The sequence below is a fragment of the Pan troglodytes genome, chromosome 11, assembly GCF_028858775.2.
Source record: "Pan troglodytes isolate AG18354 chromosome 11, NHGRI_mPanTro3-v2.0_pri, whole genome shotgun sequence".
Classification (NCBI taxonomy): domain Eukaryota; kingdom Metazoa; phylum Chordata; class Mammalia; order Primates; family Hominidae; genus Pan; species Pan troglodytes.
In genome coordinates, this window is record NC_072409.2 from 51,792,305 (window position 1) to 51,809,785 (window position 17,481).

Genomic DNA, 17,481 nt, shown 5'->3' on the forward strand with positions numbered 1-17,481 from the left:
TCTCTGTTGCAACAACTCACCCCTGCCATTGACAGCAGTGAAAAGCAGCCATGGATAATATGGAAATCAGTGAATGCAGCTATGTCTCAATAAAACTCTATTCATAGAAATGGGGGGTGGACATTAAAAGAAAAATTAATACCAATCTTTCTCAAACTCATCTAAAAAAATAGAAAAGGGGTGAACACTTCCTAACTCATTCTATGAGGCCAGCAAGGGCCTAGTATCCAGAATATATAAAGAACTCTTTCAACTAAACAACAAAAAGACAACCCAAATAAAATAGGGCAAAGACTTGAATATATATTTCTTCAACGAAAATGTAAAAATGACCAACAAGCCCATGAAAAGATGCTCAATCTCAGTCATTAGGGAAATGCAAATCTAAATCACAGTGAGACACCACTTCACACCCACTAGGATGGTTATAACTTGTAAAAAGGGGGAAAAGGAGGAAGCCAGGTGTGGTGCTGCCTGCCTAGTCCTAGCTACTCAGGAGGCTGAGGAAGGAAGATCACTTGACACCTGGAGTTTGAGGCCAACCTGAGTAATATAGCAAGACCCTGCCTCTAAATATATACATACATATATATTATATATATATATATATTTTTTTTTTAAGCTGGGCCCATATGGTGGCATGCACCTGTAGTCCCAGCTACTCGGGAGACTGAGGCAGGAGAATCATTTGAGCCCAGTTGGAGGCTGCCTTGAGCTATAATCACACCAGTTGTTTGTAGGAATGTAAAATGATGCAGCTGTGGTGGGAAACAGTTTGACAGTTCCTCTAAAAGCTGAACATACAACTCAGCATTTCCACCACTAGATATATACCCAAAATAACTGATAACGGGGTCTCAAATAAATAGCAAATAGTGTTCATAGCAACACTATTTACAATAGAAAAGGGGTAGGAACAAACTCAAATGCCCATCAACAAAAGAATGGATAAACAAATTGTGGCATATACCTATAATGAAATATTATTCAGTTATGAAAAAGCAGTGAAGTACTCACTCATACTACAACATAAATAACCTCAAAGACATTATGCTACTTGAAATGGGCCATCCACAAAAGATCACATGGTGTGTGCTTCTATTGGTATGAAATACACAGAATAGGTAAAATCCATAGAGATAAAAAGTAGATTGGTGGCTAAGAGGGGCTGGGGAAAGAGGGGAATGGAGAGTAACCACTTAACAGCTTAGGAGTTTCCTTTTGGGGCAATGAAAATGTTTTGAAAGTCAATAGAGGTGGTGATTGCATGATGTTGTGAATGTACTAATTGCCACCGAGTTGTTCACTCTAAAATGGTTAATTTTATGTTATATAAATTTCATCTCAATAAATTTAAGGAAAAATTTAAATTTACAAAAACAGGTAGGTCGCATTTGGCTTAGGGTCCCTAAGTTGCTAAGTCCTGATCTAGACTGGTTAAGGAGTTCACCACTAGCTCTAACAGCGCCTTTCTCACTGATCCTGGGACTAACAGTTCTACCTACCCCAGGCCTCTTCTTCTCCAGGAAGCCATTCTTGAACCTTCTACCCTGACCCTGCCTGGTATAGTTAGTTGTCCATCCAGTAGGGACTCCTCCAGCCATGTCACCATTATCTCTGTATGTCTTCATTTCTTCTATTGAACTTTGGGCTTTCAGAAAGCATAGACTGGATTTCATTCCTCTTTCCAGCTCCAGTGCCCTTTCAGTGCCTGACACATAATAGGCACCCGGTAAGTGTTGTGTAATGAACAGATAAATGAATAAATAATTATCAGAGACATCTGACCTTTCTGGCTGTTGGTTTGTTCACATGTAAAGTGAAGAAAATAATGCCTTATTTTTCCTTCACAGTGGTTAATTGTATAATTGGGCCATTCAGTCCTTATATGAACCTAAACATAGCCATGATTAGATATTATGTGGTTAACCTCAGTTTTCATTAAAATATGTAATTGGTGATAACAGAAATAAGCAGGTTGTCAGAAGAAATTACTGTAGTTTTCAGTTGGGTCTAGCATATTTCTTCCCCTTTGTTTGCTTAAAGTTTTCTTCACATTTTCCAAGTATAAAATTGTGGCTCATGCCTATAATCCCAGCACTCTGGGAGGCTGAGGCTGGTGGATCACTTGAGGCCAAGGGTTCAAGACCAGCCTGGCCAACATGGTAAAACCTCGTCTCTACAAGAATACAAAAATTAGCCAAGTGTGGTGGTGTGCACATGTAGTCCCAGCTACTTGGGAGGCTGAGACATGAGAACTGCTTGAACCCGAGAGGCAGAGGTTGCAGTGAGCTGAGATCATGCCACTGCACTCCAGCCTGGACATCACAGTGAGACCCTGTCTCCAAAAAAAAAAAAAAAAGTAAACATATTCAGAAAAATATTGAAAGTTAATATTTATCCCATCTTTCCCTATGCCCCATCTTATTACTCATAAGTTATTCTTTTAATAATTTGTTTTTAATCCCCCATAACTATGAATATGAATTTATATCTCTATTTTTTATTTATAAACTACAATATTAAATATTAAAGATCAGAAAAGAAAAATAAGGAAGGACAATACGCATAAAACAAGTCTGTCCTGGGAAAACTGGTATTTTCACCCAAATTGTAACCCCATCTTGACCCCCCTAGATTGTACATCTAAGGATAACAACAACTTTATTCAGTTCTGCGCATCTCAAGAACTCCTACCATGGTGTGTTGTATAAAGTAGCTGATACTACTTGTAGAATGAATAAATTCAAGCTTGTTCTCTACCCTCTAAAATTAAAACAAAAAGTAGAAGAAGATTTAGTTTGCACTGCCTCCATCTCTCCTCAAACGTCCTCAGCAGAGTTGCTGGGAATAAAAGAGTGAGTAAGAAGACATGCCCCTCCCCTCAGGGAACCCCCATTCTTAGTTGGGGAGAAAGACAAACAAGTGTAAATTGTAATTCAATCCTATAAAAAGAATCAAGAAGCTGAAAACAAAACCAAAGCATGTAAAAATATGAAGGAGCTGGCCAGGTGAAAAGTGGAGGTTATTCTGGGGATTAAATAAAACAATGTGTATGAAAGCACTGTGTAAACTCTAATATGTCATACCAACTCCAGGTCTTGCCATTGCTGCTGTTAGCAAAACTCTGAGAGAAATTCTATCTTCTTTTTCCTGCTGGAGTTGGTAGTGGCCAGAAATGCTATGGCACTCTTTCCAAAAAGGTTTTCTTTTTCCATTGGAATAAATGGCCCAAGGAGCCAGTACTGTAACAGATGCCCATGTCACACCTATTATAACTTTCTTTGAAGAAACGTCCAAAGCAAAAAAAGGCATTGCCATTTTTTCTTTTTTCTTCTTATTTTATTTATGTTTTTATTTATTTTGAGGTAAGATCTCTCTCTGTCGCCCAGGCTGGAGTGTAGTGGCTCACTACAGCCTCAGCCTCCCAAACTCAAGTGAGCCTCCCGCCTCAGCCCCCTGAGTAGCTGGGACTACAGGCACACACCTTCACATGCAACTAATTTTGTTTTTTATTTTTTGTAGAGATGAGGTTTCGCCATGTTGCCCAGGCTGGTCTTGAACTCCCAGGCCCAAGCGATCCTCCTGCCTCGGCCTCCCAAAGTGCTTTACAAAGGGATTACAGGCATGAGCCACCACGCCTGGGCCATTATTAAACTGAATTCATAACTAAGCACTTAATCTTCCCACATTCAATGCAATTACAGTTTCATGTGACCACAGAGCTGGTGGAACCTATGACTACACACAGCACTCACATACACATGCACACACACATGCTCACATAGACACATACAACTAGAGAGTTCTCGAATTCTCACTGAGCTGATGCACAGAGCAGGAGACAGAGAAATCAGTCCATGAATCCGAGTATGAAAATCCAGAAAGTAACATTTAAAGGAAAACAGAAGAAAATACACATTTCAAGAAAGGCTTAAGCCTTTCTGGAAAGAGGAGAGAGATGCATTTTTTAGAGTGCTGAGCAGCTGCAAATACTTATCTATCTTGAATCAGCCAACCATGATTCTTACAATCAGCCCCAACATGTAGTGCAGAGAGAGCAGGGTTTGTCATGAAGATCTTCAAAGACCTTCGATGCAGAGGACTTTGGTAACAGCGTCAGTTCCCTATCTTCCTAGTAAATAGCACTCCCATCCACCAAGTGTCCAAGCCAGAAACCTAGGAGATGTTCTCAACTCGTCCATTCCTTCATTCCCTTCTCTCACTCAGTCACCATGTTCTCATACCTCCTTAATCTCTCCTAAAGGTATCAATCTGTGGGCACTCCCCTTGCTACTGTTAGAGTTCAGTGCAATTCTCTCTCAGTTAGACCTGTTACAAAAGCCTCCTCACTGGTCCTTTTCACTTTGACTTTACCCATTCCAGCGTGTGTTCCTTATTCTACATTCAATGTGTTTCCTGAAACACAAATTTGGGATTTACAACACAATGGTTAAGAACTCGGGCTCCAGGTCAGAATGCCTGGGTTCAATTCCACACACCACCACTTACCAGCTCTGTGACTTTGATCAAGTTACTTCTTGTTATATGCTGAGTTGAGACTGCATTTGGAGATGGGGTCTTTAAAGAGGTAGTTAAGTTAAAATGAAGTCATTAGTGTAGACCTTAATCCAATCTGACTGGTGTCTTTATGAGAAGAGGAGGTCAGGGCACAAACAGGTGCAGGGGGAAGACCACGTGAAGACATAAGAAAAAGACAGCCATCTGCAATCCAAGGGCAGAGACCAGGAGAAACCAGCTCTGCCGTCACCTTGATCTTGGACTTCTGGCCTCCAGAATTGTTAGAAAATAATTTTTTGGGACAGGCGCAGTGGCTCACGCCTGTAATCCTAACACTTTGAGAGGCCAAGGTGGGCAGATCACTTGATGTCAGGAGTTCAAAACCAGCCTGGCCAACATGGTGAAACCCTGTCTCTACTAAAAATACAAAAAATTAGCCAGGCATGGTGGAAGATGCCTGTAATCCCAGCTACTCGGGAGGCTGAGGTAGGAGAATCACTTGAACCTGGGAGGTGGAGGTTGCAGCAAGCCGAGGTCATGCCACTACACTCCAGCCTGAGCGACAGAGCAAGACTCTGTCTCAAAAAGTAATAATAAATAATAATAATAATAATTTTTTTGTTGCTTAAGCCACCCAGTCTGTAGTACTTTATTCTAGCAGCCTCAGCAAGCTAATAGACTCTACTCTCTAAAGCCCATCTTTGCATGGCAAAATGGAAATAATAATAGTATCTCTCTCAGAGAATTGTTGGGAGAATCAACTGCAATACTGTGTATGTTACACCTAGAACATTGTCTAACACATAAGTCATACAAAGGAGCAGTGAAAAAGATAGTGATGATGACGATGCTACCTCCTTACCTAAAATTCTTCATTGGCTCCACATTGCCCAAAAAAAGAAAGTCCAAACTTATTAGCACGCTCCACGGCACTAAATGACCCAGACAGTGCATGCCCCTCAGCTCACCTCTTGCATGTGCTACAGCCATTCCAAACTGCTTAGAGTTTCCAGAGCACCTGCTGTCCCATTGTCCCAGGCTTTCTGATGCCTGCCTTTCTTCCTAACAGCCTTTTCCTACAGCATTGCTTACTCTCATCTTCGAACAACTGCTCAGCTAGGATGTCATCTCCTCAAGGATCTTTCTGTACTCACTTCTGCCCCCTGCTGAAATAAGAGCCCACAACACCCTGTCATTAATTTTATTTTACCACCTATCACTCTGTATGATAGTTGCATATGTCCTATCAGACTTTTCCAAAGGACCTTCTATTCCTTCAGCGATTACGCCTGATTCATTATTGAATCCCCAGTGTAGATCCTAACATGTGCCATGAACTAACTCATTAAATATTTGTGGAAGGAATGAATGATTCTGACCCTATGTCATCAGCCATGTTTTCAGTGGGGGCCTTGCCTGCTCGTTCCCACAGCACACTCAATGAGAATCTCACAAGGCATGACAATGCATGCTCAGGTGCCAGAATTCAGGACTAAGTCTCTGGTAGATAACTGTGTGTTTCAAAATCATTGCAAGAGGATACAAAGGAATGTATTATATTTGACAGGAAAAACCCTGGTGTGCAAACAATACATCTATGTAAGCTGCAAAAGAATGATTGTAAGCTTTTTTGAAAAAGAGGATGAGATGTGTTCAGTAACTCTGAGGAATTTGTTATTTACAAGCACGTTGCTGGTATTTTGGCCATCAGGCATTTCTCTCAAATGAAATGCCAAGAATGTGCCTGAGAACAACAGATGCCTTTCATTTGGAGGCCCAGCTCTGCTCCTGACAGAAAGTGTGTCCCCATAAGGTACACGCTGCTTGCCCCAAACATGCTGGCCCAGAAGGCATTACCCATCCCTCCCTCTCATTTCCTCCGCAGCAGCACCAGCCCCTGTGAGGAAGACTCGGAGGTCAGTCTACACCCAGCCATTCCCCCACATACATGCTGACTAAACTATCCTGAGTAAACCAGTCGAGGCCTTATAGCCCCCCAAAACATTTGCATGATGATGTTACTTTTTAAATTCAGTATCAGCCTGGGTGTGGTGGCTCATGCCTGTAATCCCAGCACTTTGGGAGGACGAGGTGGGAGGATCACTTGAGGTCAGGAGCTCGAGACCAGTCTGACCAACATGGCAAAACCCTGTCTTTACTAAAAATACAAAAATTAGCTGGGCATGGTGGTGAATGCCTGTAATCCCACCTACTCGGGAGGCTGAGGCAGGAGAATCATTTGAACCTGGAAGACAGAGGTTGCAGTGAGCCAAGATTGCACCACTGCACTCCAGCCTGGGTTACGGAGTAAGACTCTGTGTCTAAATAAATAAATAAATAAATTCAGCATCAGGAATTTTGAACTGAGGGGCTTTCTCTCACTGATATGTTTCCATTTATGTCTTAATTGCCAAGACTTTGAGACTCACATTGAGTATCTAATCACAATGACTATGTTAGCCGATGCCTCAGGTCTGTTTCCTTCCTCACTTCTGTATGATATTGAATTGTCCAGTTTTACTCTAATAATATTCAGTATGCTGGCAGAGGGCATGGGTCTGGGCTCTGAAGTCAGACTGCCTAGGTTTGGATCCCGGCTCTGCCCCTCATCAGCCGTGTAAACTTGGGGAAGCTAATTAACCTTTCTGTGCCTCAGTCTCCTTATCTGTAAAATGGGGACAGTTAAATGAGTTAATACACATAAACAGAAAACACAGATATGAAGATACAGAAATGTATGTAAAAAATAGAACAGTGACTGGTACAAAGTCATTGCTATGGCAGAATTTTTTATATGTAGTTATTAATATAAGTTGCTTGAATATCTTTGGGAAGCAGTTTAAGTATAAATTATAAATATATGATAATATTAGTAAAACATATTTGCTTTAGGAATGTATAGCTTATAATTTTTCTGATTGGTACAGAGTCATTGCTACAACAGAATTTTTTTATATATAGTTATTAATATAAATTGCTTCAAATATCTTTGGGAAGCAGTTTGAGTATAAATTGTAAATATATGATATTAGTAAAACATATTTGCTCTAGGAGTGCTTAGCCTGTAATTTTTCTTTTTGATAACACAATTGACAGAACAAATTTGATTCAGGACCTCATGATGTATGCACACACACATACACACACACACAAACACACACGCTATATTTACCTTGAAAACAAAACTACAGCAATATTCTAATCCTAAATGTGAGTTTTTTGTATTTGGAATTCTGTGATTTGAATTGCTGCAAAATCTATGTCTACTGGACCACTGCCACTTCTTACATTTTACTATGTTTGAATAATTTGGGTCTCAAAGGAGAATCATGGTTTAAAAAGCCAAATAAAGAGAATAATGTGTTAATAAGCTTATCTTTATTGGAGGGGTAGCCCTGTAAACTAAACATGAGCTCAGACATCAGACTGTGCTGGCAAAAGGTCACAGATCCTGATGTCTATTTTAAAAACTACTTTCCATACCTACCTACCTGGCAACAAAAATGTCAAAACAGTTCATGGACAATTAAAAACTTTTTTTGTTCTGGAAGTGTTTGATTCAAATTTCATTTCAGGGATAATGTACTATCTGGCTCTAGAGGCCTTGCCCAGGGAAACAGTGGTGAATGTGATGAGCCCAGGTTCTCCTTAGAGAAATGAGCCACCAAGAGGGTGGCCTTGGCAGGTAAACAGGTAATTATCATGCTGTGTGGAATCTCACCTTCTTGTGCTGGAAGCAAGAGAAAAGATATGTGAGCTCAGGTAGGATACCTAACTTCAAGCCACAATACGCATTTCCAATATTAGCTACAGTTTGCAGAGAACTCACATTTCATGCTGTATCTGCCAGTCACAGAAACCTAGGTGAGAACAAAAACAAACCTATTAGCCACTTTTAAGTGGCTGAGTTCATATTTTCAGTGAAAACACTTGGGGTTGGCAATGACCACTAAATCATCTATTGCTCTGCTTCCCCGCCAACTCTCAAAATATTTTTACACCCTTGGCACTCATACCTTTGTTTACATTGTTTTCATTATGACTATTGATCAAGTAAGAAATATTTATTGAGCACCAACTCTTTGTGATAGAAATTATGGCATATCCAGAAGTAAAGCCATAGCAAACTTAGCTTTTGCAAGACTTAAGATGCTAAATACTATACTTAAAAAAAAAAAAGTGTAGGATGATACAAACAGAAGCGCTCAAGTCTACAATTCAGACTTACCCAGCATGCACTGGCATGGGGGTAAGGTTTGAAATGACCCATGAAAACTAGAGAATAAATGGACGTGTAAGGGATGGAAAGTGTTGCTGCGTGAGAAAGGCAGGGCAAAGGAGCTGGTAGGTAGACATAGAAGAGCAAATAGCAAAGATCTGAAGTTGGGAATGAGCTTGTCATCTTTGTACAAAATCAGGAAATCAGGCTAGAGTTGGGGCCTATACACAGGTGGGGTCAGATCAGAACCCCCCCCCCGCCACAACATACCTCTCTCTTTGGTGTGTCTGTGCTTGCACACATGCTGCTCAACTGTCTCCACTGTCTCCACCACCACACTGCACACAACTCAACTAATTGATGTCCTCAAATAATAGAAACCCATTTTCTAGGCTGGACGTGGTGGCTCATGCCTGTAATCTCAGCACTTCGGGAGGCCGAGGTGGGCGGATCACGAGGTCAAGAGATCAAGACCACCCTGGCTAACACGGTGAAACACTGTCTCTACTAAAAATACAAAAAACTAGCCGGGCATGGTGGCATGCGCCTGTAATCCCAGCTACTTGAGAGGCTGAGGCAGGAGAATCACTTGAACCCAGGAGGAGGTGGAGGTTGCAGTGAGCTGAGATCATACTACTACACTCCAGCCTGGGCAACAGAACGAGACTCCATCTCAAAAAAAAAAAAAGAAAGAAATCCATTTTCCATTTTCTACATCGAGTCGTTGGGAAGTGATTTCATAATTATAATCTTATATTGTTAATTCTGTATTATAAAATAAGAATAAGTGTGTATTTATTTATACCCTGCTGTTTTCCAAAGTTTATTTAAGATAGTTTGCAGAAGTAACATAAAGAACAATGAAAGAGCATGAAAAAGCTCTAGATAAGAGAAATAATAAAGAGAAAACAAAAGTATGTATTAAGTTGAGCCAGAAATAAGCTTAGTACTAATTATAGGTCACATGGGGCCATAAATTTGTCTTCTGGCAGCATGGAGAGAGAAACCCGATGGTTATGGGAAAGTGGTCATTTAATCTGTCATAGTCACACATATCGTTAAAGCCATTAGAAGCATTAAGAACCATCCATGTCCAACCCTATCATTTCAAGATGTGACAGGTGGGGCTCTGGAGCCTATGAGTATGATCACAGAGCTAGTTAGGGCAGAATAGAAGTCAACTTTCAGAAGTGTGGAAATTATTCCGAGAGGAGATTAAGAATCAAAATTAAACCAATGAATAGAAATCACCTTTCTAAGGATTTGAAACCTCCTTTGAGAGCAGTGGAATTTCTTCTGCAAAAGGCACCACAAAGATGCGAATTAAGGAGTATTCTAAGCTTCTAATTAGATTACCTTAATTGTTGTTGCTACATTCAACTATAATACCTGAAAGAATGCTTGAAATCCAGCATAGTCTTTAGGAGATGGTGTGTTTCTTGTATATGATTCAGCATCAGCAATAAACTATATCTGCACAGATAGCTCACAGAAAGATCCATTTTCTGGTACTTTGGGACAGGCATTTTTGGTTTGTTTGGGTTTTTATTCATTTGAGGGAGTGTTGTAACCACATATCCTCACCCTGGTGGAAAAATGTGTTTTCACTAAAACTATAATTTACTACTTCAAGTCTGCCCCCTTCATAACAAAATGGTGACTCTACAGGAAAGGCCTAATTATGAAACTTTGTTGTTGTAATGACAGAAAAAAGGAATAATATTTAAGCATTGTTAACTTGGTGCAAAGAATCCTTGTTAGAGCTGGTGATACAGCTGTAATGCCCAATTGATATAACAGCAAGAAAGAAATGGGGCATCCTGCTCATGTGATTGAGATAAAGACTAAGCAGAATTGAAGGAGGGCCACCAAAGACATTTTGTGAGAGATTTGGAAGATGGAAGTGAAGCAGCCTGATAATATTACACTCAGAAGGTTGGTGGAGGTCTCGTAGGTGCTACTGTAGCTCCTGCTTCTCTCTGTGGAACTTCCTATTGACACAGGCAGCAGCTGGGCCTGCAGCTGCTCCATTTCCCCAGATTCTCCTTCACCTTCTCCAACCCCTGAGCCAGGTACCTTCTTTGCTAGACACCACCCACATCATTGAGGTGGAAAGAGCTGAGAGACTGACAAGAGCTCTAGTCCATCCCCATGGTCTTGCTCCTGCTGGTGGGTCCCAGCTTGTCCTTGCTGTTCCCGCTTTGATGCTCTGTCCCTTCCAACTGTTTCAACACCAGGCACAAAGACCATCTCACCAGCTCCCACAAGGGCCCAAGGGCAAATCCCTCTCATATGCCCTCATAAATGCCGAGTTGTTCTGCTTTGGGACAGCAGTGAGGGAATTCTAGCCAATAAATACAGACGGAATCACGGAATTAGAAAGTCATCCTTTTCCAGCCCTTAATGATCATCAGTGGTTAATAGAACCATCAGGTGAAAGACTGATAAGGAACTGTAGAATGGATGGGTCAGGCTGGCAATACCTTAAGCCACTGATCAACATTAACCTCAAACAATGGCTATCAAATAGTAGTCACCTCCTACTGTGAGGCAATAGGGAGGAGAGAGCCCCCATCTGTGGTACATTCTAGCCACAAACATTGAAGCTGAATCTAATCAAGGCTCCAGGTGAAGCTAACAGTTTACAGGAAACACAGGGCTAGAAGAACATGGCAAATGACACCAGCAGATACAATCATCAAAGTCCAGAATGTAGGGAACTGGACAGAACAGTTTCCTCCCAGCCTAGATACCTTGGGGCCATCTTTGACTCTTCAAATCCCTACATGTTGATTCCCAAAATATTTCCAAACCCTGTTATTATTCCTTTGCTATCTCTCTTAAATATACCCTTTCTCTTCCTTCTTGAGAATTATGTCACTAATTTATTTTTTGTTCTTATGAGCAGTCTCTTCATTTTAATAGTGTTTATTATACTTTTTAAGTAAATATTAATGTGTGTTTGTTTAATATGCGTCTCCCTCACTCAATTCTAAGAGCCCTATGAAGGCAAAGGACCTGACTCTTGTTCTCATCGATTACCCTGACATACGTTAAGTATGCCACAGTGATATATTCAAGACTTAATGCTTGATTGACAGAATGAATAAATGAATACATGCACCAATCTTTCAGGCTTCTATGTTATTTCCGGACTTTTTTCATTTTCGTTTCAATTCATCTTACATACTGTTACAGTAGGTCACTAGTTAGACATGAGAGCAAGGCAGGAGAGGGCTCCCCCCAGCCCCCACCCCGTCCCCCATCAGAAATGTCAGGTGACAATCAGATGATGGTCAGGCAGTTGTTAAACTGCCTCACTAAAAAATAATTGGCCACAGCTGGCACCAGGGAAAGGCCATCTCCACTGACATCTTATTTGTCAGACCAAGCATAAATGTTAATCTCACCCCAAAAAAACACCTTCACAGAAACATCCAAAATGTTTATCCTAATAATGTTTTTCTGGACACCATGGCCCAGCCAAGTTGACACACATAAAATTAACCATTCTACCCTTCATTTCTTACCTACCCAAAGGCATTTTCCACCAGCCTGCAATTTTTCTGCTTCATGGTTTCCCATGCCTGCCACCTTCATTCCTGAGTCAGCTCTTTCCTGGAGCTGCCTCCACCCCACTTAGGAATCCTCTCCTTCCTCTGTCTGATTCTTGGACACCCACCCATTTCCAACAATTCCACTGCACCACCTTTTCTGGCCTCCCCTAGAGTTGTCATTTTGCCCAAGGGCCCCAAAATTTAGCTCTCTAAAATCATAGATTATTAGAGTTGCAAAGAACCTCAAAGTAAATTAAGTAAATTCAACCCCTTTCATTTTTATTCCACAAAACAAAACTCAAAAGAAATAAAGTGGCAGTTATGAGCTACATAGGAAGCCAGATCCAGCCCCTGTGAACTAACTCCCAGTCCCATGCTCCTTCAGCTCCACACACAGAGGGGGCTCGACTGAAGAGTATTTGAGGGCCCATGTTTCACTGAGTTCTCCAGAGCAGTGGATCCCAAAGTAGGGTGAGCATAATTCCCCTGGAGTGCACAAGACTTCTGGTAAGAAAATAATAGAACTTCTAGTTATTTTTATTCTTCACTTATTCTTCTAAATGTTCTACTTCTCTGGGAGTTTTAATATACATTATATATTGGTACAGGAGGACATGTATATAATTGATAAATAAATGCAATGTCTCTACAGAGGTGCGTGCTTTCATATATTAATATATAAAATGTTTTTAACTGCTAGAGTTGTACCACACACACTCATGCACACAACTGGTAGCATCTGCCTCTAGACTGCCAATCCTAAAATATATATCTATTGCCTATTGTGAACCAAGGAACTGTTGGGCCATTTTGAAGGAGGGCTCCCTCCTCTGTTTTTGAAATGACTATTTTTTAAAGCCTTTCAGTAAACCCCATGGCTTCAGGCAGTTTCAATCTGTTCAAATTCCTGAGGACACTTAAAGGCAATAGCTTCATTTAGAGAAGTCTTTCTTAAGAATTGTAGGGAGGGTAAGTGGGAGAGAAGGCTAAAGATCATGACCCCTACTTGCTAGAACACCTGGGCAATATTTTCCTATGAGCTCACTGATGGTGAGTTTATTTTGGTAACTTTCTGGAGATGACTCAAGTTCTAATTGAAAAGCAAGCATGTGTATACTGGGAGAGAAGAAAAACAGCAACTGCTAGAATGAACGCACGGCCACGTTATGACTGACAAGAGCTCTGCTCACACCAGAACACACATACTTGTCTAACTCTGGATATGCATTCAAATTTAAATGTTTATAATTCCTCTCTAGGTCCAAAAATGCAACAAAAAAAAACCTTTGAAACAAAAGGTTCATTTGCTCATTCTGGACAACAGGTACGAAAGAAGGCTGACTGCCAGAATTCAAATGATTTTTATTGCTATTCCTCATGGAAGCATATTTTAGTTAAAACAACTTAGCAATTAGCTTTCCTCCTACCCCAACCAAAAAAAAGTTAAACACAAGTCATTGATTTGCTGATTGTTCCCACCTTCAAGTTTAGGTCCCTGCAGATATTGACTATAAATTAGTTCTACTTCTCATGGACAGCAACAAAGAAAAAAATTAGACAAAGTACATTTAACAGGTTTGTTTATTTGAGCAAAGAATGATTCTCAAATTGAGCAGCCCTTAGAATCAAGAAGAGGTTCAGAGAACTCCGCTCTGCAATGTGGGCAGTGAGTGTTTATAAACAGAAAATGGCTGAAGAATACAGAAACAAGGAACAAAAAGCAAATTGGCCATTTCGAAGTTACTTTCCTTGTAAGGGTTAAAGCAGACAGTGCTTCCTTATCAAGCCAGCTAAAACTAGCCTGTTAGGGGATTTGACCATTACCACTCTCTCCTGATCTCTTGGAAAATCAGATAAACAACTTAGTTTTGGCTTGGTGGCACAGAACTTTAGCATAAATGGCTCCAGTTTGGTTTGGTCAGTAGGGGTCCAGTGAAGGAGCTCAGTCCAAACCTATGGCATCTTATAAATTTAACAACAGTCTATTTTGGAAATTATTGTGTTCTTCTCAGTACACATAAAGAATAAAAAGAATAAGCTTTGTTTCCTTAAACTTAAGCAAAATTTTTCAAAATTATACCTAATTTTTCCATAAAACTTAAGAAACAAACCCCCAAAAAATAATTATCTGGGTGCTCTGGAAGTTGCTAATTCTATAATATTTCTTCAAGACAAAAATTCCTGATTACAGAATTTACCAAAAGCAATTAATTGCCTTCAGTAGTTTATTCCTGTGATTTAGCTCTATTCTATCGATACAGTCAAATCAGCTGGAAGGGGAACTAATTATGTTTATAAAGAACTATTCAGGAAAGCACTGCTGGATAGCTACAGATGTTCCCACACCTGTTGACTATATCCCAAATCCAGCACAATCCTCTGTACAGGAAATTATTATTCGTTCTCCCTGGTTTCCTTCCTGTAGTCAGAAATATGTCGAACAATGACATAATGCAAAAGCGTTTGCTCATCTAGGATTACAATACACAGAGAATGTGATCCCAGAGGTTCAGTGCTGCCTGGAATCTTACCAACATCTGCAAGGTGAGTTAGGGACCCGAAAAGCAAAAAAATACTTTCCCCAAGGATAGATGAGTCATACTCCTCACTGTGAGACACTTGGAATACAAGGCAGAAAAGAAAGAAGAGAACACACGTTAACATCCAGCAATAATCCTTAATCACAGCTTGTACAAAGTTACTTGGATGACTTGAATATGGGGAAATTTTTTTTCTTTCAAAAGTAAAATCAAACAATCATCAAGTCTAAAAATACGTTTGAAATAAAAGTCAATTCTGTATTTTATCTGTGAGTTGAGTCTCTAACATGTTTAAAACCTAGATAAAAGTGTTAAAAACAAACAAACAAAAATCATCAATTATTAAGACATTTGCCTCTATTGGAGAAGCATGTACCAGGGACAGATGTGAAAAAAACAGCATCAGTAGCAGCTTAGAAGTCAACAGAGCAGAACTGCACAGGTAAAAGGGGCCTCTGCCTGGAATGATGGCAGAAGAAAGAGTTTGGAGGAACTCTACTAATCAGGGAAAAATATTGTTTGAATTCTTGAACCATGAAAAAAAAATAGGATTTGGTTGATGAAACTCATTCTAGTTGGGGTGGAGATAGTTTATTTTCCCTTTTTGCAGATATGTGACCTTTGGCTGGCCAGTCAACTCAGCTGTTTGGAGCTTGATATTTAATTAGGTCAATGCCCAGGATTCAAGACCCACAGCCCAGTTAGCAATAAACATCACAATGAGAAAGCTTTTGTTCATGAGCAGAGATTGATCTACTATCCCTAAACAGTCTCCTTCTAGAAGTAAGACCCCTTTTGCCAAACAAAAGACTATAATAAATTTAGAGTAAAATGCTAAACATAATTGGAAAGAGGAAATGTTCCATGTGACCCTGGGTAAGTTATCTAACCTCTCTGAATCTTGGTTTTCACATGTTTAAATTGCAACCTATAATACTATCGACTAGATAGGGTTGTTGTAAAGATTAAATGAGTTACTTTGTGGAAAACTCTTAGAAGAGTGTGGGACATAAAGTAAGTGCTCGATAAATGTTAGTTACAATTAATACTATTTTTTAAAAATATTAGCGGTGGGTCAGAATTTTTGTCTTTTGTGAAAGCATGCTACTTAACAAGAATCAAGAAAACTGATATTGGAAATTGAAGAAGTGATTAAGAACTTAAACAATAGTTAAGCAATAGGATTCAGCGGGTCTTAGCCTGACCAAAGTGGCAAAGTTTTTAAAGAAGCCTAAGCGAGGCTGTAAAAATAAAAGGGATCCAGAAGACTCACTCGATTAATATTTTAAAAAACAGTACGATTTAGAATCTGTATGTTTGCTATTTGGGCTTTTCTTGAGGCAGAGACGTGATGGTAAGAACACAGAGTGAAGCTAGAACCCTCCCCTGTCTGCATTATCCTCGCAAAAGATTCCTTTTGCTGTAACCCGGCTAAAAACAGTTCCCACTTGTGTAAGGCTGGGTTTGCAGGTGGAAGGACAAAATCCAAAAGGCTGAGGAGAAAAAAGACCTGCCTCAAAATGTGAATTTGTGTCCATGTGCTTTCTCTCGCATCCCACCCCTTCTCAGAGGTCTGCTCTTCTGTGTGGGGTGGGGTAGGAGGCGGGATGTTGAGTGAGGTGGGGCTGTTGGGGTAGTTGCTGAATCAGTCCAGTGGGATCAGAAGCTAAGTAAACTTCCTCTGCAACAATAAAGACCTGCTAAACAAAGGATTATCCCCAAGTGGGGGAAAAAAAGGATGTCTTTGCTGTCAGTCATCGCTCCCTTCAGGGAAAAGCCTCCTGAAAGGCAGACTCAGATGCTTACAAATAGAGCAGCTTTCCCAAATCTGATTATGAGCCCTTTGGGCTTTGAAAATTATGGCAGCTTATGAAAAGTAACCACAGAGTCCTCTGTGGGTGTGGAGTAGGGCTCTGGGGTAGCCTCCTGGGAGGGGAATGAATTCAAGCCCAGCCTTCCAGGTCTTGTTGCCAAATAAAAACAGCTTTCCATCGACACAGAGCCATTTGCAGCTTTGGCTTAAAAAAAAAAGTGAGTTCTTTTTGTTGTTTTGTTTTGCTTTGTTTCAGTTGTGTAGATATTTGTGGCTAATACAAAATCAGACCTCTCCTAAAGATATAAAGAATGCAAACACAATATAAAATAGTACAAACAGAGGACAATGTTAAGTGTTTCTCCCATAAAGAAATGTGAAATGTGCGGGTTTTTGTTTATTTTTTCCATCACAAATTACCCCCAGAGAGCTAGAGGCTAAGGTGGGACTGGTACAACCACTGTCCCTCCTCTGCCATGACAGACCTTGTTAATCAATCATGGTACTGTTTCTTCTAAACAAAACATTCCAAGCATTTAGCCATCCATCAGAGATGGCACAGAAGTGGAGGCCAAATTGAGAAAAATCTGGGAATCTCTGAATAAAGATAAAAATATATATATATTTATAAAAGAACACTTTAGACTGGGCACCAAAATGCTGAGAAAAGAACACTAGATTGGAACAAAGGTTATTACACTGCAATGTACATCAGAACCACCTGAAGGGCTTGCTAAAACACATTGCTGGGCCCCATCCCTAGAATTTCTAATTGAGTAGGTTTGGGGCTTCAGAGAGCTTGCATTTCTAACAAGCTGCCAGGTGATGTTG